Consider the following 26,330-nt stretch of genomic DNA (forward strand, 5'->3'; position numbering starts at 1 on the left):
GAGAATACTATGAAACCTATATGCTAACAAGATGGGAAACATAGGAGAAATGGACAACTTCCTAGAAAAATACAACCTTCCAAGACTGACCCAGAAAGAAACAGAAAATCTAAACAGACCAATTACAATGAAACTGAAGCAGTAATAAAAAAACTACCAAAGAACAAAACCCCCAGGTCAGATGGATTCACCTCATAATTTTATCAGACATACAGGGAAGACATAATACCCATTCTCCTTAAAGTTTTCCAAAAAATAGAAGAGGAGGGAATACTTCCAAACTCATTCTATGAAGCCAACATCACCCTAATTCCAAAACCAGGCAAAGACCCCACCAAAAAAGAAAACTACAGACCAATATCCCTGATGAACGTAGATGCAAAAATACTCAACAAAATATTAGCAAACCGAATTCAAAAATACATCAAAAGGATCGTACACCATGACCAAGTGGGATTCATCCCAGGATGCAAGGATGGTACAACATTCCAAAATCCATCAACATCATCCACCACATCACAAAGAGAAAGACAAAAACCACATGATCATCTCCATAGATGCTGAAAAAGCATTTGACAAAATTCAACATCCATTCATGATAAAAACTCTCAGCAAAATGGGAATAGAGGGCAAGTACCTCAACATAATAAAGGCCATTTATGATAAACCCACAGCCAACATCATAACGAACAGCGAGAAGCTGAAAACTTTTCCTCTGAGATCAGGAACTAGACAGGGATTCCCACTCTCCCCACTGTTATTTAACATAGTACTGGAGTTCCTAGCCATAGCAATCATACATAACAAAGAAATATAAGGAATCCAGATTGGGAAAGAAGAAGTTAAACTGTCACTATGTTCAGATGACATGATACTGTACATAAAAAACCCTAAAGACTCCACCCCAAAACTACTAGAACTTATGTAGGACTACAGCAAAGTTGCAGGACACAAAATTACCACACAGAAATCTGTGGCTTTCCTATACACTAACAATGAACCAACAGAAAGAAAAATCAGGAAAATAACTCCATTCACAATTGCATCAAAAAAAATAAAATACACAGGAATAAACATAACTAAAGAAGTGAAAGACTTATACTCTGAAAACTACAAGTCACTGTTAAGAGAAATTAAAGGGGACACTAACAAATGGAAACTCATGCCATTCTCATGGCTAGGAAGAATTAAAATCGTCAAAATGGCCATCCTGCCCAAAGCAATATACAGATTTGAAGCAATCCCTATCAAACTACCAGCAACATTCTTCAATGAACTTGAACAGATAATTCAAAAATTCATATGGAAACACCAAATACCCTGAATAGCCAAAGCATTCCTGAGAAAGAAGAATAAAGTAGGGGGGATCTCACTCCCCAACTTCAAGCTCTACTACAAAGCCATAGTAATCAAGACAATTTGGTACTGGCACAAGAAAAGAGCCACAGACCAATGGAAAGGACTATAGAATCCAGACATTAACCCAGACATATATGGTCAATTAATAATTGATAAAGGAGCCATGGACATACAATGGTGAAATGACTGTCTCTTCAACAGATGGTGCTGGCAAAACTGGACAACTAAATGTAGGAGAATGAAACTGGACCTTTGTCTAACCCCATATACAAAAGTAAACTCAAAATGGATCAAAGACCTGGATGTAAGTCATGAAACCATTAAACTCTTAGAAAAAAACATAGGCAAAAACCTCTTAGACATAAACATGTGTGACCTCTTCTTGAACGTATCTCCCTGGGCAAGGAAAACAACAGCAAAAATGAACATGTAGGACTACATTAAGCTGAAAAGCTTCTGTACAGCGAAAGACACCATCATTAGAACAAAAAGGAACCCTACAGTATGGGAGAATATATTTGAAAATGACACATCCGATAAAGGCTTGACATCCAGAATATATAAAGAGCTCACACGCCTCAACAAACAAAAAACAAATAACCCAATTAAAAAATGGGCAGAGGAACTGAACAGACAGTTCTCCAAAAAAGAAATATAGATGGTCAACAGACACATGAAAAGATGCTCCACATCGCTAATTATCACAGAAATGCAAATTAAAACTACAATGAGGTATCACCTCACACCAGTAAGGATGGCTGCCATCCAAAAGACAAACAACAACAAATGTTGGCGAGGCTTTGGAGAAAGAGGAACCCTCCTACACTGCTGGTGGGAATGTAAATTAGTTCAACCATTGTGGAAAGCAGTATGGAGGTTCATCAAAATGCTCAAAACAGACTTACCATTTGACCCAGGAATTGCACTCCTAGGAATTTACCCCAAGAACGCAGCAATCAAGTTTGAGAAAGACAGATGCACCCCTATGTTTATCGCAGCACTATTTACAATAGCCAAGAACTGGTATCAACCTAAATGTCCATCGATAGATAAATGGATAAAGAAGATGTGGTACATATACACAATGGAATACTACTCAGCCATAAGAAGAGGGAAAATCCTACCATTTGCAGCAACATGGATGGAGCTGGAGGGTATTATGCTCAGTGAAATAAGCCAAGCGGATCAAGAGAAATACCAAATGATTTCACTCATCTGTGGAGTATAAAAACAAAGGAAGAACTGAAGGAACAAAACCGCAGCAGAATCACAGAACCCAAGAATGGACTAACAGTTACCAAAGGGAAAGAGACTGGGGAGAATGGGAGGGTAGGGAGGGATAAGGGGGGAGAGGAATGGGGGTATTAAGATTAGCATGTATGGGGGGTTGGGAGAAAGGGGAGGGCTGTACAACACAGAAAAGACAAGTAGTGATTCTACAACATTTTGCTATGCTGATGGACAGTGACTGTAAAGAGGTTTATAGGGGTGACCTGGTATAGGGGAGAGCCTAGTAAACATAATATTCATTATGTAAGTGTAGATTAGTGATAACAAAAAAAAAAAAAGAAAGAAAGAAAAGGGGGATTACTCCCTGATAGGATAAAACTAACTGTAAATCAATGATTAATGCATGCTTTAAATATCCTTAATTATGACCACTTAAAGGGTGTCAGAAGATCGGCTATGGAAGTACATTTTTCTGATAATATTCCTTTCACTTAAAAAAAAAAGCAGTTCCTGTGCGGTTACCTCCAATGAGTTCTACACAATGGTATAAAGGGCATATAAAAGTGTAGGCAAAGGGTCTGTTTGCTTTTATACAGAGGATCAAAGCCTAATTTGGCTACCTAGAAAATGAACTAAGATTCGATATGAAGAAGAACTTCCAACAACAGCACCCTCTGGAAGACTCATACCAGAAGATGATCATCAAAAAACCTCAACAAAAATCCAAGCACTGCTACAGCTGTAGGTGCACTCATCCCACCGGTTCCTGGACTTGCCATGGGAATGAAGAAAGAGATATCTAAGCTGGCCTGTGCATACAGTAAAACAACAAATTTCGCTGGATCTATACTGTTGGAACTCAACTAAGAATTACGAGAAGGGCAAATTGTAGTGCTCCAAAATCTTAAAACTATGGACTATCTACCCTTAAAAGAACATATGGGATGTGAACAGTCCCCAGGAATTTGTTGTTTTAATTTGTCTGATTTCTCTCAGACTATTCAAGTTCAGTTGGACAATATCCACCATATCATAAATAAGTTTTCACAAATGCCTAAGGTGCCTAACTGGTTTTCTTGGTTTCACTGGAGATGGCTGGTAATTGTAGGTCTGCTTTGGTTATGTAACTGTACTCCTATTATGTTAATGTGTGTTCGCAATTTAATTAGTAGTTTAAAACCTATACATGCTGAAGTTACTTTACAAGAAGATATGTCAAAGAAATAATCAATCCTCCCATGTTTTCTTCCATCTGCTACTTCTGTAGCTTTTCTTCTTCCTTCCTAATTACAACTCTTAAATAGAATTTGTGCCTCATATCGAATTTACCGAGTATCATAATTCCTCCAAGTGGTAAAGATACCTCAAGACAAATGCTGGGCATAGAAGACACAGGGCATAAATCTGCAAAGAAGTAAAAAACTAACCTTTTCAAACAATAAGGCTTCTCTCTCACTTACCAACTTTATATTTCCCTGTATGGCCCCGGAAGATGACTGGTTAGCCAGAGACGGGTAAGATTCCTCAAGGGAGGAACAACCTAAGACAGGCACAGTCGCAGGGGGGCCATCATGTGAGAAATTGGGGATCAACAGAGGTGAGGTTTAGAACCTCACCCCCCCTGTTCTGAGAGAAATCTGCATCCGTGGATGTATTATTGCCCTTGTCTAGCTTGGATTAACACATAGTCTACAGGCACACACCTGATCATCTACTTTTGCTCTCTTACAGCACTAAACTATGTTTTCTACCTTTATCTTGCATCTACCTACCACTTCAACATTTTATTAAAAATAATAATAATAAAGAGAGAAATGTGGTATCCACATATAAATCAAGTATAAAAATCAAACAAATATTCATATTTCAACTGATTGTTTATAGTTCATAATGCGTGATCAAAACCGAAAGTTTCTGTGATGACTGCCCTTGTACTGTTCACCATGTAACTTATTCACTATGTAAGAATTTGTTCTCCATGTAAGAACTTGTTCGTTATGCTTCAGAAGATTGGAGACTGATGAAAATTAGGCTTGGGGTGGATTAATGATTGTGCATTGAGCATTGACTCCCCTATACAGAATTTTATTGTTATTAACAACCATTTGATCAATAAATATGAGAGATGCCCTCTCAAAAAAAAAAAAAAAGTGCAGACTTCCAATTGTAAAATAAATAAGTAACCAGGATGTAATGTATAGCATAAGGAACATAGTCAAAATATTGTAACAGCTTTGTATGGTGATAGCTGGTAGCTAGAATTATCATGTATATAAATGTTGAATCACTGTGTTGTATACCTGAAACTAATGTAATACTGTGTGTCAACTACCCTTCAATAAAAAATAATTATCTACAAAGAAAATTTAAAAAAAGCATATAAGCTCTGTAAAGGCAGGGATTGTTTTTCTCCCCCACAACTTTATCCACAAGGGCTAGTCAGTAAATGCATATTGAGTGAATGAGTGAAAAAGCTTGATTAAATTACTCCTGACAATACATTGAACTCTAGGTTTTCAAGAATCCATAAGGTTCAATGATTTCATAAGATCATTTTATTTAACAGGTATCCCCCAGGTGATTTTATGGTACTCACTCTCCTGAATCTGATGTTAAAAAAGTGAATTGAAGTTGTACAGAGATGAGGCCCATTGAGAACAAAAACTTGAGAATTGAAAGATACCAGTGAATTTCTCACATTTCACAATGTATTTTCAATTATTAGAATTACTTTTTGTCTTCTGAGGCCCTAACAAAAATGGGAAACATCTAATCAGTTTCTTTAAAGATAAATTGAAAGTTGCTCTTTAAAAACTCTTTTTGTGAAGAGGTGGTAAACTATAAATAAAATAATTTTGTGGAAAAATGTGACTATGATACAGGCCAGAAGTCCCTGGCCACCTATGCTGAAATGGGTTAGAGTAAGCACTTAGACTTTTTTGTTTCTGTACTGTATTTCACATAGTTCAGCAATCATATAGTTTTATTTCTAAGATTATACTATCAGAGCACTCAGCATTTCTTAAAACTGTAAAATGGCGATCAATCTACTTTGTAAAATCCAATGTATCAGCAGCAGAGTTACCCTTAGGAGTAGGCAGAGGCGATATAAGTTGTGGGCAGCCTCCCAGCTCCCAGTAGTTCTTTCTCTGGCATGTTGTCTGTTGCTCAACATTCAGATTTCATTCTTAAGGTCTTGATGTTTCCTCAGGGTTACCTGATAAAATGCAAATTTCCCTAAATCTCCTAACTGACTTTTTTAATTGAAATTACTTTGTTATCCATCCATTCCTTCCTTTATTCATCTACCCGTTCATATTTGAAAGGTGTTTTTCTGCTGATAAGTAGTGAATTTTATTGATATTATCAAGTCTCAGCTGAGTCATCTCTGCTGTGAAACCTTCCACAGATACCATTCCTTTGCAATCTCAATCCCCCTTGAATAATCAATCACTTCCTGTACTATATTCATAATGAGTTTAGTTTATATTTTATATTTAAGTTTTCCTACTGTTTACACTGTATTAAATTATTTGATTACCTGTGTTTTGCCTTTTATGATATACAAACTCTTCAAGGACTGTGCTAGTGTCCACCTAGGTCCATCTATTATTTAACCAGTATAGTACCTAGCACCTAATATTAATTCTTAAATGTTTGTTAATTGATAAAATAAATGTATGAATAATCAATAAAAGATAACTGATAGGGTATCTACTTTAAAGACAGTAGTTTTAGGTATGGATATATGGCATAAACATATATAACTATAATATAGCAGGATATTTGTGACACAAGAAAATGCTCAGAGGAAGGCATTTGTATTTACTTCCAACCTGAGAAAAGGTTCACCAGGTCTTCTCCAGTCCTATAATTATGATGACTAGAATTTTCATAAGTATTACATCAAATATAAAATGCAGTGCCTTGAGATTAAAAGTGCTAGAATTTGACTTTATATAGATTTATTTTTTTATTAGGATTCAGTTTTTTAGCCACTTACTTGGAAGGCTTGTACTTATTCCAGAGGAAACCTTAAGATAGTTAAAATTTCAAATCATTATGAAGACTTGGTTCAGCTTTGATTAGTATCTTTGGTCAATAGAAGAATCACATTGTTTAATGATATTTTCGAAAACAGGAGTAGAATTCACTACACAAATAGATATATTATGGTCATCCAAGTTTGATGCCTATTGAAGTTCTCATTTAAGTACTTTAAAATTAGCTTTGTCATTCCAATTATGTAGAGAAGAGAGAAGGATTAGAGGCTTATAAAAATGATTTAGATTAAGTTCTTATAGAGCAATTTAACTGCTCCCCATTAGCCTTCAACAGCTAAAAGAGCTGCACAATCCTGTTGTATACTTTCATATTTCTGACCAAGAAACAGACACCAACTGATTTGGAAGAACAAAATAAATCATTTATTGGTTTGAATGTGCTATGTGTACTATTATTACTTTTAATCATTCACGTTATTTCTTAAACCTCAGAAAGACCTGCTAAAATAATTCCATTTAGCATTTCCTATAAGAGTAACAGTTCTGGAAGAGTTCATTTAAATTAAAATAAAGACTATTAAATCCAATTTTTGAACTATCAGAATGTTAGAGCAGTTTCTTTACCAATCAAGAGTTTGATGCTTACACCGATAGATGTGATTGATGGTACCACATTAATTAAAGTAAATGCTGATTTGTGTGTCTATGATCAATGGCTCTCAGTCTTTGGTGGGGGTTGGGAGGACACATAAAAACTCTCTATAGAGATTCTTTCATGCTGGTTTACTTGAGGGACTCAGAAAGCACTTCAGAAAGTATAAGGATTTGATATAAGGAGTATAAGAATCGGTATTTTAATTTAAAAGTCTCCTCAGTTGGTTCTAATATGCACTAAGGTTGAAAACTATTGTGACCAATTATAAAACTTTCAGAGCACCTATAATTTAGCTACAGTAATGAATATATCAATGTTACATAATTTTAGTTTATGTTAATGCGATTTGGCTTAATTTAATTATGACATGCTCTTCAGAAGGACTCATCAGGGCTGTGGGTAAATTGTTAGAAGACTCTCAGAAGGGGAATTGTTCTTGAGGCCAGAAGCCAAAGAATCCTTCACCCAACAGAGCTCTCCTAAGTTAGGCCCAATGACTGGAGGAGAGGCCTTATTTAAAGGTTGTATGAGGATGCATATAGACTGAGTATTCTAACCAATTCATTGGTTTCTGTAAAGGCTATAAGCAGTAATTTGATTATGGTAAGAAACTATTACAGGAATGACTGGCCTTGAATCTCATCTTTATAATTTTGGAGTTCTTGGTTTTTGGAGTAGTGATATGTGATTAATTAATCTTGACATTATTTTCTTTTCTGCATTATCTCCAATATGGCATTCTATTATCAGAGAATACCTCAAGGTATTTTTTGATCACTGAGTGTCTTACAAAATAACTCCTTACGTTGTATATTAACTTGCCTCCATATTGCCCTTAAAAGCACTGAAGTGCTTAGAGCAAGGTGGACCAAGGAACAGGAGTCAAAAAAAATTGAACATTTCTGATCTCCCAGGTCTCCTTTCTTTGTCTTCTTTTATTTTGGCTACATCTCATTATCTCAGCTTTTCAGGTATCAATGCAGACATTTTTCTTCATCTTTGTATCAAAATGTCCAGGAAAAAATAACTTTACTAGATTGTACACTCTCTCATGGACAGGACTACCAATATACTTTTTGCTCAATCCCCTTAACAAAAAGTGTATATTTAACAATATTATTTGAAATAATGGACTAACTATTTTACTAAAGTATAAATTCTTGATTTCTGCTAAATATTTTATGTACACAATACCTTAGGTCAAAGGGAGATAACTCATGGTTTTGATTTGAGAAGATGAACTGAAGAAGGACAAAAGTCTAAGACACAATAATCACATTGATCATGATCAACTGAGATATTTATGAAAACATCCTAAATTTTACCACAACATAATTTTTTAGAGTGATATGGATTGTAACATGTTGATCAATTTTTAAAGTTTTCTTGGGATCTGGATAATAACCTGAAGTTTAACATCTAAGACTGAGTCTGATTATATGCCTTGAAAATCCTTGGAATAACATTGTAATAACCTGTAAGTCACTTTATAATAATCATCTTTGATAACTTCATGACATTAACAGAAAGAAGTTGCCCTAAACAAATGTGATACAGATTATAGCCAAAGCTTTTCCCTAAAGCATGACAGCAGGTGACTTTATTCATTTTCCCTTTCATTTCCAAAAAGTGGCTTTTAAATGTTCAGTTATCATTCTGCAGGACATAGTCTTACTTTTGAAGGATGATGCCACCAATATAATGTTTATATCTTAGCTCAATATTTATTTCTTCAAGTTCTAGTCCTAAATCTAATCTCTAACCAAAGGAGTAAACTAAATATCCAGGACTGATTTTTATAGGGGGTGGCCATTTTGTACCAGAACCATGTATTTTAGTAATTCTAATTCACAAAGAGAGGTGATAAAAAGACTTCTCTTTCAAAAAAGAATTAAGTATTAAAAAAAAACTAGCAGTGTATTCTTGTGTTATATTGTACATATGGCCAGGATACTGTTTATGTAATAATACGTCTTAGAAAAATAACATGCAGAAGAACTAACAGAATATAATATATCATATAGTAACTTTGATAGCAAAAAATTGCTCAAAAGAGATTATTGCACTGACATGCAACTTTTTATTGGATACAAGTAGAAAAACGATTCTATGTCAGCAAAAGAAGATAAGTAAAATAAATACATTTAACCAACTCATTTAGAATTTCAGGGCTTGTTTGTTTTTTAAATAGTGAGGTAAAGTAGGGACAAAAATACAATAGTAGTAGAGGATTTCAATAGCCCACTTTCAACAATGGATAGATCATCAAAACAGAGAATCAATAAGGAAACATTGACTACTTGTTAGACCAAATGGACCTAATAGACATGTACAAAACATTCCATCCACAGCAGAATATACATTCTTCTCAAGCACATAAGGAATATTCTCTATGATAGATCATCTGTTAGGCCACCATCAAAGTCTTAATAAATTTAAGAAGATTGAACTCTTATCAAGCATTGTTTCTGACCATAATTTTATGAAATTACAAATCAATTAGAGAAAACAGGAAAATTCATGAAAATGTGGTAATTAACAGCATGCTTTTGAACAACTAATGAGTAAAAGAAAAGTTCAAAAGGGAAATTACGTGTGTGTGTGTGTGTGTGTGTGTGTGTGTGTGTGTATCTTGAGATAAACAAAATTGGAAATACAAATACAATACACCAATAGTAATGGGATGCAGGAAAAGCAGTGGTAAGAGGGAAGTTTATAGTGATAAACACCTACATTAAGAAAAAAGAAAGATCAATACACAATCTAACTTTATACTTAAAGGACCCAGAAGAAGAAGAAAAACCTAAGCCCAAAGTTAGTAGAAAGAAGGAAATACCAAAGTTCACAGCAAAAATAAGTGAAATAGAAACTAAAAGACAACAGAAAATATCAGTGAAAATAAAAGCTTCAAACCATTTTTGAAAATATAAACAAAATTGGCAAGGCTTAGCTAGACTTATGTAAAAAAAAGGCTCAGGTAAATAAAATTAAAATGAAAGAGGAGATATTACAACTGATAACAGAAAAATACTAAAAATCATAAGAAACTACTATGAAAAATTAAATGCCAACAAATTAAATAATCTAAAATACATGGATAAATTCCTAGAAACATACAACCTTACATGACTGAGTCACGAAGAAATAGAAAATCTGAACAAATAACAAATAAGGAAATTGAATCAGTAATCACAAACCTCCCAAAAAGAAAAGTCCAGAACCAAGATGACTTCATTGATAAAGTCTACCTATCATTTAAAGAAAAATTAATACCAATGCCACTGCCAAGAAATAAAAGAGGAAGGAACCTTTCCAAACTCATTTTAGAAGACTAACATTAACTTGATACCAAAGCCCGAGGAGATTGTAACAAGAAAAAAGTATAGACCAATATCTCTGATGAACATAGATTTAAAAATCTTCAATAAAATATTAGCAAAATGAGTTCAGTGGTATATTGAAGGTATCATTAGCCATAATCTAGTGGAATTTGTTTGTGGGATTCAAGAATGGTTCAGTATATGTAAACAAAAAAATATGGGATATACCATATTCACAAGATGAAGGAAGAAAATCATGTGAACATGTCAATATATGCAGAAAAAAACATTTGATGAAATTAACATCTTTTCATGATTAAAAACTCTAAATAAATATAGATAGAATAATATACCTCAACATAATAAGAGCCATATATGACAGGCCTATAGGTACCAAAATCTGAAAAAAGACAAGGTTGCTCACTCTTACCAATTTCATTCTGCATAGTCCTGGAAGTCCTAGGCAGAGCAATTTAGCAAGGAATAGAAGACACACAAATTAGGAAAGTAATGTTGCTACCTTTTGTGAATGACAAGATATTCTATGTAGAAAACCCTAACCACTGCATCAAAAAACAAAACTAATCAACAAATTCAGTAAAGTTTCCGGATATAAAATCAATATAAAAAAAGCTGCTATATTTCTATCCACTAAAAATTAACTATTCGAAGAGAAATTAAGAAAACAATCCTATTTACAATGACATGAAAAAGAATAAAATACCTAGGAGTAATTTAACTAAGGAAGTGAAAGCTCTGTATACTGAAAACTATAAAACATGGATGAAGAAATTGAGGAAGGCACTAATAAATGGAAAGCTATCTCATAGTCATGGATTGGAAGAGTTAATATTGTTAAAATATTCACACCACCCAAGGCAAACTACAATTTAAATGCATTCTCTATCAACACACCAATAACATTTTACTCAGGCATAAAAATAAAATCCTAAAATTCATACTGATCCACAAAAGACCTCAAGTAGCCAAAACATCTTGAGCAAGATGAATAAAGCTAAGGGAATTACACTTTTGATTTCAAACCATATTAGAAAACTATAGTAATCAAAACCATATGGTACTGGTGTAAAAACCACATAGACCAATGGAACACAATAGAGAGCCTAGAAATAAACCCATGCATAAATGTTCAATTAATTTTTGATAAAGTAGCCCTAAATATACAATGGGAAAGGATAGTCACATAAATAAATAGTGCTAGAAAAACTGCATATCTGCATGCAAAAGAAAGAAAGTGCATCCTTATTTCATACTGCACACCAAAATAAATTGCAACTGGATTAAAGAATTGTTATCTAAAACCTGAAACTGTAAAATTCATAGAAGGGAAATATAGGAGGGTAAGCTTCTTCTCCTCAGACTTGTCAATTTTTTTGTTTTGAGGAAAAAAAGCAAAAACAGCAAAAGCAAAAATAAACAAGTGGAACTATGTCAAACTAAAAAGCTTTTTCACAGCAGGGAAACTATCCACAAAATGAAAGACAACCTGTCGAATGGGATAAAATATTTACAAACCACATATCTAACAAGGGGTTAATATCCAAAACATACAAGGTATTTATACAACTTAATAACAAAAACAAGCTAACAACTCAATTACAAATGAGTAAAGGGTCTGCATAGACATTTTTCTAAAGCAGACATACAAATAACCAGCAGATACATGAATGGGTGCTCAAAATCTTTAATTATCAGGGAAACTCAAATCAAATCCATAATGAGATATCATCTCATAGCTGTTAAAATGACTATTAAAAAAAGAGAGAGAGAAATGCTGACAAGGATGTGGAGAAATAGAAACTTCTACACTTTTAGTGAAAATGTAAATTGGTATAGTCCTTATGGAAAACAGTATGGATGTTCCTCAAGAAACTAAAAATAGAATTTCCATATAATCCAGCAATCCCGTTTCTTGTATACACCCAAAAGAAATTAAATCACTATCTTTGAGATATATCTGTACTTCCATGTTCATTTCAGCATTATTCTCAAGAGCTAAACTCTGAAAATAATCTGTGTCCATCAGTGAATCAATGGAATCAAGAAAATGTGGGATGGGTAGCTATAGATATAGATGGAGCATACAGATGGATACATAAATATAATATATATATAATTCAAACTAAAAAAGAAGGAAATCCCATCATTATGACAGCAGAAATACAACTTGCATTATACTAAGTGAAATAATCGAAATAAAGAAAGACAAACACTTCATGGTATCACTTACATGTGGAATCTTAAAAAGAAAAAAAAGTTGAATTCATAAAAACAGAGAGACAGACAGTAGAATGGATGCCAGGGGCTCGGAGGTGGGGGAAATGGAAAGAGGTTAATATAAACAAGATTTTCAGTTACAGATGGATAAAGTCTGAGGATCTTACGTAAAACGCTGTGACTATAGCTGATAATATTGTACTGCAAACTTGAAATTTGCTAACAGGGTAGAACTTAAGTGTTCTCACCAAAACAAATTAAACTAACACATAAATAAAATGGTAAATATGTGAGTTGGTGGATGAGCCAACTAACTTGATGATGGGGATCCTTTCACAGTACATACATATATCAAATCATCACCTTGCACACTTTGAACATATTATAATTTTATTAGTTAATTATACTTCAATAAAGTTTAAAAAAAAGAAGAAAATAGACAAAAGATTTATAGAACTTGGAAACTGACCTTTATCTAGGGCAATAAATTGACTCCCTTGCTCCTGCAGAAATGCTCTTGTGACTTTGATGACCATGGGCAAAACTGGGTAGTTACCCATGAGCAAGACCCATTAAAATCAATGTTGTATAGAATTAATGTTGCACAAAATTGTGTGTCATTGCTTCAGGGCCAGTCTTCTGTTAAAATTAGCAAGTGGCATGTGAAAGCATCTGAGAATTACTTTAGAACTCTTGTAAGCAAGCAGCTCACTTATTTCTTACTACATGTATGGTGTTTCATTCAGTTTTTCATTTATTTAAAATTTTCTTTTTTTCTTTTCTACTTAGGGATTACCAATAAACCTAAATCACTTGAGAGTAAGCATAATCCAGCAAGACATTTAAGACATTAAACTTTAAATGATTAGGGGAAATAGAAGCATCTAGATATTGTTCTGTTGTAGATGTCAAAGTTTTCAATTTCCAGATATGTTGTTAAATCCTGTAATCACAAGCATAGTATGATTTTTTTTGTATTTTACATTTTCAAATTTTGGCTAAATATTTAAGCTATTTTTGGCTATTACATTTCTTCACAATGAAATAACATGGTTAATATTTAGGATTTAGTTATAATGAAATTTGATCTAGGATATACCAAACAAAAAATTGACAAGAAAAGAATGGAATAAGAAAACAGGGGAATTTAGGATTTTAATATAGGGATTACTTATCTGTTTTTATGGTAAGGATTTATTTATAGGTAAGAATACAGTTTAGGGAATACTACAAAGGATGATACCATCAGTACATAAAACTACTGTTAGCAGAATACTGTTTCCATTCTTAAATTCAAGACTGTAATCCTGAGAGAGTGAAGTATGGTGGGATTGCCAGAATCTGGAGTCAGAGAAATCTATAGAGAGAGACACCTTATAAGTGTTTTGACCTAGATATTGACCTATATATTAATGAAGTCTGTGTAATTGTCAACTATTTTTGCATGTCTTTTTATTTAGAGAAATTAACTATACAGCAGAGAGTTTGAAACTGTTTTTGAACAAATGGCTCAAAAATCAGAATTCACCTTCAAGGAAGATGAGCCAATAGAAGTTGTTCAACTTATGTGTTTTGTTAGATACAGAAAACTTTAAATGCTGAATGTTCCATCTTTATGAGCACCAAATTGGTATTATCTAACCATGTTTTTTATTTCCTTCTAAGTTTGTGTATGTGTTTGATGATAGGGAGAGAGAGAAGAAAAATAGTTTATTGTAGACTCAGCTTCACACTCATTTTAAAGCTTTTCATAAAGCATCATGCAAATATCAAGAAAAATAAAGAGAAATGGCATATTCCTTTTTACTCAACTAGGGCTGATTTCTTAAATGTATATTATGTGGGGCAGTACTTTTGTGAGAAGATTTGGCAACAATATGGATCAGGGTGCCCGTTTGTCTACTCTTCCTAAAATTGGGGGAAAATTACACATACAAAATTTTATATACATATACACATAATTAAACACATTTTTCTGTATACATATGTGTTTATGTATTTTATACATATATATGTGCATATATATGTAAATTTCCATCCAGCAGATGTAAGGCAGATATAATTTAAAGAAAAACATGAAGAAATGAAACATTGATATATAAATATAGTTAAGTGGAATGTGAGGTCATGATTATAATCCTTGATTTGCTGATGAGGAATTACAACTTGAAAAGGTAATAAGATTTCTTCAAGGATACCAATTAACACCTGGGTTGAGTTTTTCACTTAGCTCTTCTACTTTACTGTGTATAATCTATGCACAGGATATGCAAGAATAACAGTAAAGAAGTGGAAATTTCTTTCTCTCTTTTACTTGCCTGATTATCTGCTTGAACTCATCTTTTCTTCATTGTGAATTTTCAGAATGTTTCCCACAGGCCAGAAAGTAAAACTCAAAAGGAACTAGAACTCATTGTAATAATAATTGAATTGGCAGCATAATGGATTCCATTTGAAGTTTCTACTATTTATCATTATCATCAAAAACCATAATATGTCTCCATGGGCAGAGTGCTTGACCTCCAGGACTCTCTCTCTACTCATATTTAAAGAGAATTTGACAAGATTAAGCATTACATAGGGAATGACCTCTCTTAGATTCTCCTCTTTTTGCTTCTCTTTCAAATTAATATTTGTTTTGGGAATTTCTAAAAGTAGCAAATTGAATCCTTTCATCTTCTCTGTAAAGATTAGGATTAATGCTGCTCTTCTGTTTCCAGAAGATAAACTGAGATAGAATCAGCTCTCTGTGATTCTCCTAGTCTTTGATGTTATTTGTAGTATTACTAATTATAACTAACACTCAGTAGACATATGTAAGTGCCCAAAAAGAGCAAGAGTTTGGGCTTGGCTTTTTAACATGTAATATGTACTCCTAACATGTAATAGATACTCAACAAATAATTGTCAATAAATTAATAAATTTACTACTGCTTCTTATATGACATGTTGGGGAGGAATTTGGTTCAGAGATGCAGGGAAGTCAGAGTACTAGGTGAGGATGGAATTCATTAAAGCAAGAATATCAAAGAATGACAGCTGCCTTTCAGGCAGCAGAGAATAAGGAAGAACAGAGTGCTGAAGGAAGTTCATTGAACTTCAGCTCAGCATGGGGCACATCCCTGCTAACTGTTGAAACCAGTGTCACCTGTTGTCCAGGGTCTGCTTGCATCTGCATGGCATGAGAACTGAGTCCCTCCCACCTCAGGATCTGGGGAGCTGTAGAGCACTCAATAGAAGATTATGTTCTATGCCTCCCAGAGGCAAAGAAAGGAGACTTTCAGGCAAGCTACTAAAGAGCATAACCATATAGCTGCAGTTCCATCTGGGTCACCCAGGCAATGGGAACCTGCAAGCCCAAATCGGAGCTCTCAGCAGCCCCTCTTTACTTACCTGAAATAGGACAGAGAGAGTGAAGATTTGAGCTTAAGTCTGGAGGATTAGAATGAAATAGCAAAGTAAGAAAGGCACTTACTGGAAAAGCATAAAGACAAAACATTATAAATTAAGCAGTGAGTTTATTTAAGACAAAATGGCACACACTGCAAGAAAGGGGAGTGTGGGCAAATTTAGAGAACAGGTGCCCCTAAGGGTTTAGGGTCTAGTGTTTTATAGGCTGTTAAGGATTTTTCAGGAATGTGACAAGGGCTAGGGGGTGTAGACTTGTCAGGTGGTCTCAAGATGATGCTTTCTGCTGAGACACATCAACTCTCTCTTTTTTTATCAGTCTTCCAAGTAATTCTGCAAAATTAACTTAACACAAGAGATTTACTCATCTGGTTCCTCCCCGGGATAGCAGCTTTTCTCTGGGAACATATCAATCACGACCGCCTACCTGCCTTGCCCTCAAGGTGGGCTAAATTATTGTCTGTTTGTTAAAGAATATGTTGGGACTTTTACTTCTTAACTTCCTGATTTTTAAAATGCAATCTTAGCTTTAAGATGGAATCTTTCTTGTTCTTACAATACTGTTTGTATCTGGGCTTTTTTAGAAATTAATTATGATGCTTGTTTCCTGCCCTAGATACAAATTATTTGATGAGGGGCTGGAGGAGGAGGAAAAAACAGCATATAGATTAAATTAAAGAGTAAGCAGGCCAAAGTAAATCTTACAATGTCATGATCTAATTGACACAATGAAGACATGGCTACACTCAGATACTTGTCTCTATCTGTGACATGAGTAAGTCAGGAAGTATGGCTCCACAGGGTGATGGAGTATTGAATTTTAACACCCTTATGATTGCATGAATCACAGTTTATTTTGCAATTTCCTTTCATACAACAATCAAAGGGGGGATTAAGCATATCTAAAAATCATACATATCATGGATCAATACATCTTATACTGGTCATGACTGATGGTTCAGGTCCAGGCTGTCCCAATCAGCCTCTCCTCTGTCCCAAGGGAAAATGATGCAGCAGGGACAGTTCCAGTAAAGTGGTGCGTGCATGATGGAGCAGGAGCAGGCCTCAGAGCACACGTCAATGATCCAGTGTCAGGGACATCTGGGATGGGCTTGCCACAGGGGCTCTGTGTTCAGTCCCTCATGTAGTCCAGTCCAGCCATTCGGGGATCAAAGATAAGAGGGACAGTCCACATGTGGTGTTATTTAGCTCAGGCATTCACTGGCACACCTACATATGGAGTTATCTGGTTTGAGTGTTCACTGGCATGCCTTTTAGGGTGGGATATGTTTACAGAGGGAGCTGGTGTGAAAGCAGGCAAGCCTGACATAAGCAACTTCATAGCGGAAACCTGACATAAGCAACTCTATGAAGGATGCTTGCATCAATCTGGAGAATATCTGGACATTCTGAATTGCTCCTGGCCTTTGGAGCTTTAACTGATTAGCTCATTAACCCTGTGAGTCTTTTCTGGCTCTCTAGTTTTATCTGCTTAACTCTTTGAGTCCTTTCTAATGAGCTTTACTGGCTTTATTCTCCCTTTACCCACTCATATCTATTTTTCTGCCTAACATGACAGATTTTTAATTTTGTTATATAATTCTTATAATGAAACTGAGTATCATTATTATGGTACACTTACTGAAGAACAAACACAGATTTCAGGAGTGGAAGTAACTTGTCTAAATTTCTTAAATATTAAGTTCCCCAAACTATTTGAGACCAGCTATGTTCCAAAGCCTCTGTCCTGAGCCAGTTCTTCAATTCACACCCTTCATTTTCCTATCTGCTAAGGAGTCCTGCCATCATTCACTCTGGAAATTTTCTTTCTTTTGATTCTTAAAATTTGCACATGGGTCCAGAGCCTAAGAATTTCTGCCTAAGCTAATATAACAGCAGCTTTTGAGGCCAGATCTAGTAAAATGTGAAAGGCATGAATCAAATATTTAGAAAAACTGTACCTTCTCCTTCCTACAAAGGTTAAGTTTCTACAAAACTGACTCCCGTCTCCTTGCACCTGGCTATTCATGAATCCCATTTTATTTCTCTGCCTCCAGAAGGCTTATTTTTCAAAGCTTCCACTATTTCCCATTTCAACATTTTAAACTCAATTTAGAGCACTAAACCAATTGTATGTTAACTGAATACTAATAAATTAGTATGTTGCTTTTCCAGGTGTTATAATTGTATTTCAATGAGGGTATTGTGAAGGTAATGTCTTAATCCTCTACATTGCTTTTAATGATGAGCTTTATCAGACGCCGACATATTTCACAGAAAACACATTGTATTTACTAGAATCTTGCTTTCCCCCAGGAAAGCACTTCTCTGCAGCTGTCAAATTGTGGTGATTTTTTCATACCCCCTGCATCCCAGAGCCAGATCAACCTGATATCCTCCCCTACTCACTTGCTAAAATCCTTGCTTTTTGAAGCCCATGTTTTCATATCCCTTGTTGCTAACTGCATCTGCCAATTTCTCTGTAGTGCCTCCTCACTCAAACTTTAGCTCAAAGGTCATCCTCCCTACCGCCGATTCTCCCTTAATCCTAGTGCTTTTAATATCTACATGGATAATCTGAGGCATTTGGCTCTCAATTCCTTGAATTCCTTCTGATGGCCTTAACTCTACCTTGGGCACCCACAATCCAAGGTCAAACCTTAGAACTCAGCACCAGGGTTGGGACTGGGATGAGACAAATGAGGCACACACTTTTGGTGCAAAACTTAAAGTACGCCAATGAAATTCAATAATCAAGATAAATTATATTTTATTGCTGTATTGAGAAAAATTATGTAAGAATTCCATAAGGAACAGTTTATCAAAATATTAATGTCAGAATCAATAAATTGAAGTTTAACCAGTTTAACTTACTTAAAGTTATATTATATATTCTAAGTTTTATATTAAACTTATTTAAAGTTATTTAAGATATGGGTCAATAGAAATTGGCAAACATACAAATATTCTCAGTTGAAAATGAAATAAACAAGGGAGTTGATTTGAAAATAGTATTGATGAATTTGCTTCCATGGAAGCCAAGAAAGTAAAATTATGATATTGATATATTCTAGTGCTAGAATAAGAATAAACTTAAAAATAATATTGTATGTTTCAATAATCTACTTTTCAATTTTTCATTACTTTTTAACTATTTTAAATCTAGAAAAAATAACTATGAAAACTTGTATATAGCAGTACACAATTTCTCTTTTGCATCTGGCTCCAATGCAGTTGTGTTGGCAAAAAATTTAGTTCAGAGACACATGGAAGTCAGAGAAAGATAAGGAAAAAATTCATTAAAGTGAGAATAGCAGGAAATGGCAGCTTCTTTACAGGCAGCAGAGAACAAGGAAGAACAGAGGGAGGGAAGGAAAGCTCACTGAACTCCCATTTGGCATAGGGCATATTCCTTGCCAACTCCTAAAGCCAGTGTTACCAAGCTCCAGAGTCCACTTGAATGTGCACTGAGTGGGAACTAAGTCCCTACCACCCTAGTATTTGGGGGAGCTGCAGAGCAGGATGGAGTGAGATTCTGTTCTGGAAACTTCTTAAAGGCAAAGAAAGGAGATTTTCAGGCAAGCTACTAAAGAGCATGAGCATATATCTGCAGTCCTGTCCAGGTCATCCAGGCAACAGGAACTTGCAAGCCCAGATCAGAGTTTTAAGCAGCCCCTCTCTGGTTAAGAGAGAGAGTGACACATTCGAAGAAAGCGGAGTGTGGGCAGCCTCAGAGAGGAGACACATTTAAGGGTTTTGGGTCTGTGATTTTATAGGGCCTTTTGGATAGAAGTCAGCATCAAGTGTAATGTATATAAGTGATTCATAATTCCTTTGAAGTTTTGTCTTAAGAAGAGGGTTATTTAGGTCACTGTGTTGATTTGGATCTCAGCATTCTTTATCCACATAGATTTATTTACACTTCAGAGGCCTATCTCCTGTCCTGGTTACAAAGTTACTTGATTAAGGAACTGGAAGAAGAGGAAGAACAGCATATAGATTAAGTTAAAGAATAAGATGGGCCTTTTTGCAGACTAAGTAGATTTTACAATGGGGTGACACTTGGCTTAGGGCAGGGAAGTCCCTGAGGAATTGCTTTCATCTGGGGAACATCCAGACATTCCAAGTCACTCCTGGCCTTTGAAGCTTTAACTAATTAACTAATTAACTCTTTGAGTCCTTTCTGGCTTTCTAGTTTTATCTGGATAATTCTCTGAGTCCCTTTTAGTGAGCTTTACTGACTATTATTTCTCCACCCTCTCATGTCTGTTTTTCTCCCTAACTGTTGCACATGGCACTGCCAATCACCACTTGTAATTGCTGCATCATGTCTCGAGATTTCCACCTATCAAATCCTTGCCCATTGCTGGGATAGTGAGATACACACATAAACACAAAGAAACTTTTTGGATTGGCAGGAGATTCTATTAGTTATGAAAGGTTAGCTTGATTGGGTCCAGTAGTAGGAGTTACTACTCTTGAACTCTGGATCTTATCTAAGTATCCTGCACAATGGAACCTAGCATAAGCTCTAACTCTGTGTATATGTGTATGTATGTGTGTATATGAGGTCACCAACTATAAGAGAAGTCACAGCAAAATTTTTGTGGATCCTACCATCTTGGGCAAGAAAGAATCTTGTATGTGACAAATTATTTCATGGCACAGTTGTCATTTCCTTTTTTAAGGTTTCTTATTTCAATGTTGCCAGTATATATATTGATTGTTCCCAGGAAGTAGAAATATTCAAGTCCAACCTATTGCCCAAGGCTTTGGCTTCTGACTTGGTCTGGAAATCCCAAAAGCTTGACTCTGTATTTCCTTTTGAAAAAAGTCATTAAAAATTTATTTTGGCACAATTATTTACACCAATTCCAACTCCACCAAACATCTGCTGACAGGAAGGGAGCATTTATTTTCCTTAGTTTTTTAAATTAATTAAGGTATCATTGATATATAGTATTATGAAGGTTTCACATGAACAACATTATGGTTTCAATATTCACCCATATTATCAAGTCCCCTCCCCACCCCAATGACATCACTGTCCGTCAGTGTAGTAAGATGCTATAGAGCCATTATTTGTCTTCTCTGTGCTATACGGCCTTTCCTGTGACCTACCTATATTGTGTGTGCTAATTATAATGCCCCCTACTCCCCTTCTACTTCCCTCTCCACCCACCCTCTCCAACCCCTTCACTTTGGTAACTGCTAGTCTATTCTTGGGTTCTATGAGTCTGCTGCTATTTTTTTTCTTCAGTTTTGCCTTTTTGTTATACTCCACAAATGAGAGAAATCATTTGGTTCTTGTGTTTCTCTGTCTCACTTATTTCACTGAGCATAATACCCTCTAGCTCCATCCATGTTGTTGCAAAAGGTAGGATTTGTTTCTTTCTTATGGCTGAATAGTATTCCATTGTGTATATGTATCAATTCTTCTTTATCCATTTATCTATTGATGGACAGTTAGGTTGCTTCCACATACTGGCTATTGTAAATAGTGCTGCAATAAACATAGGGGTGCGTATGTGTTTTTGAATCAGGATCTTGTTTTCTTTGGATAAATTCCTAGTAGTAGAGTTCCTGGGTCAAATGGTATTTCTATCTTTAGTTTTTGGGGAACTTCCATATTGCTTTCCACAATGGTTTGGCTAATTTACATTCCCACAAACAGTGTAGGAGGGTTGTCTTTCTCCACATCCTTGCCAGCATTTGTTATTGCTAGTCTTTTGAATGTTGGCCATCCTTAATGACGTGAAGTAATATCTCATTGTGGTTTTAATTTGCATTTACCTTATAATTAATTATATGAATCATCTTTCCATGAGCCTGTTGGCCATCTGAATTTCTTCTTTGGAGAAGTGTCTGTTCAGGTCCACTGCACATTTGTTAAAGAATGTTTTTGGGTGTTAGGCATGTGAGTTATTTATATATTTTGGATGTTAACCCTTTAATAGGTAAGTCATTTACGAATATATTCTCCTATATTGGAGGATACCATTTTGTTCTACTGATGGGGTCCTTTGTTCTACAGAAGCTTTTTACTTTGATATAGTCACACTTGCTCATTTTTGCTTTTGTTTCCCTTTCCCAGGGAGATATATTCACAGAGAAGTTGCTCATGTTTATGTATGAGTTTTGCCTATGTTTTCTTCTAAGAGTTTTATGGTTTCATGACTTACAGTCAGGTCTTTGATCCATTTCAAGTTTACTTTTGTGTATGGGGTTAGGCAGTAATCCAGTTTCATTTCCTTACATGTAGCTGTCCAGTTTTGCCAACACCAGTGGTTGAAGAGGCTGTCATTTCCCCATTGTGTATCCATGGCTTTTTTATCATATATTAATTGACCATATATGCTTGGGTTAATATCTGGACTCTCTGTTCTGTTCCAATGGTCTATGGGTCTGTTCTTGTGCCAGTACCAAGTTGTCTTGATTACTGTGTCTTTGTAGGAGAGCTTGAAGTTAGGGATGATAATCCCCCTAGATTTCTTCCTCCTTCTAATGATTGCTTTGGCTATTCAGGAGATTTTGTGGTTCCATATGAATTTTAGAACTATTTCTTCTAGTTCATTGAAGAATGCTATTGGTATTTTGGCATGGATAGCATTGAATCTGTAGATTGCTTTAGGCAGGATGGCCATTTTGACAATATTAATTCTTTCTGTCCATGAGCACAGGATGTATTTCCATTTATTGCTGTCTTCTTTAATTTCTCTCATGAGTGTCTTATAGTGTTTAGGGTATAGGTCTTTGACATCCTTGATTACATTTATTCCTATATATTTCATTCTTTTTGCTGCAATTATAAACAGAGTTGCTTTCTTGATTTCTCTTTCTGCTAGTTCATCGTTAGTATATAGGAATGCAACAGATTTCTGTGTACTAATTTTGTATTCCTGCAACTGCTGAATTTAGTTATTAGTTCTAGTAGTTTTGGGGTAGATTCTTTAGGGTTTTCTATGTACAATATCATGTCATCTGCAAACAGTGACTGTTTAATTTCTTCTTAATCAATCTGCATGCCTTTTATTTCTTTATGATGTCTGATTGCTGCGGCTGGGACCTCCAGTACTATATTGAATTAAAGTGAGGAGAGTGGACATCCTTGTCTTTTTCACTATCTTAGAGGAAAAGCTTTCAGTGTTAAGTATGATGTTGGCTATGTGTTTGTCATATATGGCCTTTATTATGTTGAGTTACTTACCCTCCATAACCATTTTGTTGAGTTTTTCTCATGAGTGTATGATGAATTTTGTAAGATGCTTTTTCAGCTTCTATTGATATGATCATGTGATTCTGTCCTTTTTGTTGATGTGGTCTATGATGATTGATTTTAAAATATTGTACCATCCTTGCATTCTTAGAATAAGTCCCACTTGTTCATGAAGGATGATCTTTTTGATGCATTTTTTAATTCAGTTTGATGATATTTTGTTGAGTTTTTTGCACCTATGTTCATCAGGGATATCAGTCAGTAATTTTCTTTTTATGTGTAGTCTTTGTCTGGTACTGGTATTTAAGTGATGCTGGCCTCATAGAATGATTTTGAAAGTATTCCCTCCCCTTCTACTTTTTGGAAAATTTTAAGGAGGATGGTATTAGGTTTTCTCTAAATGTTTTATGAAATTCAGCAATGAAGGCATCTGGTACCGGAATTTTGTTCTTAGGTAGATTTTTGATTATCAATTTAATTTCATTGCTGGTAATTGGTCTGTTCAGATTTCCTGTTTCTTCCTGGGTCAGTTTTGGAAGGTGGTATTTTTCTAGAAGTTGTCCATTTCTTCTTGGTTATCCAATTTGTAAGCACATAATTTTTTTTTCATAGTAATCTCTAAAAATTGTTTGTATTTCCATGATGTCCATAGTGATTTTTCCTTTCTCATTTCTTTTTCTGTTTATGTGTCTATACTCTATATTTTTCTTAACAAGTATGGATAGGGTTCATCTATTTTGTTTATTTTCTCAAAAAACCAGCTCCTTGTTTCATTAATTCTTTCTGTTATTTTATTCTTCTCAATTGTATTTATTTCTGCTCTGTTCTTTATTATGTCCTCCTGCTACTGACCATGAGCTTTATTTTTTTTCATTAATTATGAGTTTAGCCTGTTCATTTGGGATTGTTTTCTTTTTTCTTGAGGTAAGCCTATATTGCTATATAATTTCCTCTTAGAACTGTCTTTGCTACACCCCACAGGTTTTGGGGTATTGAGTTGCTCTTTTCATTTGTCTCCATCTATTGCTTGATCTGTTTTTATTTGATCATTGATCCAATAGTTATTTAGGAACATTTTGTTAAGCCTCCATGTGTTTGTGGGGCTTTCTGTTTTCTTTGCATAATTTATTTCTAATTTCATACCTTGTGTGTCTGAGAACCTGGTTGGCACAATTTTCATTTTTATACATTTACCATGGCTCTTTTTGTGCCCTAGTATGTAATCTCTTCTAGGAGACATTCCATGGGCACTTGAGAAGAATGTGTGTCCTGCGGCTTTTCGGTGGAGTGCTCTGTAGATGTTTGTTAGGTCCATCTGTTCTAATGTTGTATTCAGTGCCTCTGTCTCCTTACTTATTTTCTGTCAGGTTGATCTATCCTTTGGAGTGAGTAGTGTGTTGAAGTCTCCTAAAATGAATGTATTACATTCTATTTCCTCCTTTAATTCTGTTAGTATTTGTTTCACATATGTAGGTGCTCCTGTGTTGGGTACATAGATATTTATAATGGTTATATACTTTTGTTGGACTGACCCCTTTATCATTATGTTATGTCCTTCTTTGTCTCTTGTTAATTTCTTTGTTTTGAAGTCTATTTTGTCAGATACAAGTACTGCAACTCCAGCTTTTTGCTCCCTATTATTTGTATGAAATATTCTTTTCCTTCCCTTCAGTTTTAGTCTGTGTATGTCTTTGACTTTGAAGTGAGTCTCTTCTAGGCAGCATTTAGATGGGTCTTGTTTTTTATCCATTCTGAAACTTTATGTCTTTTGATTGATACATTCAGTCCATTTATATTTAGGGTGAATATCAATAGATATGTACTTATTGCCACTGCAGACTTTAGTTTCGTGGTTACCAGTGGTTCAAGGGTAGCTTCTTTCTGCCTAACAGTGTAACTTAGCTTGCTTAGTATGCTGTTTCAAACACAACCTAAAGGTTCTTTCTTTTCTTTGCTCCCCTTTTTCTTCTTCTTCCTCCTCCACTCTATATATTATGTGTCATATTCTGTACTCTTTGTGTATCCCTTGACTAACTTTGTGGGTAGTTGACTTAATTTTGCATTTTCTTAGGAATTAATTGGTCTACTTACTTTAGTGTGGTTTTATTTTCTCTGGTGACAGCTATTTAGCCTTAGGAGCATTTTCACCTATAGCAGTCTCTGTAAAATACACTGTAGAGATGGTTTGTGGGAGGTAAACTTCCTCAACTTTTGCTTATCTGTAAATTGTTTAATCCCTGCTTCAAATTTAAATGATAATCTTGCCTAGTATAGTAGTCTTGTGTCTAGGCCCTTCTGTTTCATTGCATTGAATATATCATGCCACTCCCTTCTGGCCTGTAAGGTTTCTTCTGAGAAGTCTGCTGATAGCCTGATGGGGCTTCCTTTATAATTGATATTTTTTTCTCTCTCTGGCAGCTTTCAGTACTCTCTCCTTATTATTGATCTTTGCCATTTTAAATATTTATGTCTTGGTGTTGTCTTCCTAGCATCCCTTGTGTTGGGAGATCTGTACACTTCCATGGCCTGAAAGACTATTCCTTCCCTGGATTGGGGAAGTTTTCAGCAATATTTTCTCAAAGAGACTTCCTATCTCTTTGCCTCTCTCTTCATCTTCTTGTACCTCTATAAAGTGAATACGTTCCATTTATATTGGTCGCACAGCTGTCTCATTTCCTTTCATGCCTAGAGAACCTTTTTTCTCTCTGTCCCTCAGCTTCTTTGTACTCCTGTTCTCTAATTTCTATTTCATTTACCATGTCCTCTACCTCACCTAATCTACTTTAAAATCCCTCCATTGTATGTTTCATTTCAGATACTGTAGTTTTCAACGTTTCTATGTCTTTCTTGAAGTCCTCCCTGCCATCTTGAATATTTTTATGTAGCTCTGTGAGCATGTT

At 35.0% G+C, this 26,330-nt stretch overlaps 1 protein-coding gene across 4 annotated transcripts in view; it reads left to right on the plus strand.

Annotated features, from left to right (window-relative positions):
* Positions 1-26,330, plus strand: part of PCDH15 (protocadherin related 15) — a 1,663,341-nt gene that overhangs the window by 942,057 nt on the left and 694,954 nt on the right. The window lies entirely within an intron of this gene.

The sequence above is a fragment of the Manis javanica genome, chromosome 7, assembly GCF_040802235.1.
Source record: "Manis javanica isolate MJ-LG chromosome 7, MJ_LKY, whole genome shotgun sequence".
In the NCBI taxonomy this organism is placed as follows: Eukaryota; Metazoa; Chordata; class Mammalia; order Pholidota; family Manidae; genus Manis; species Manis javanica.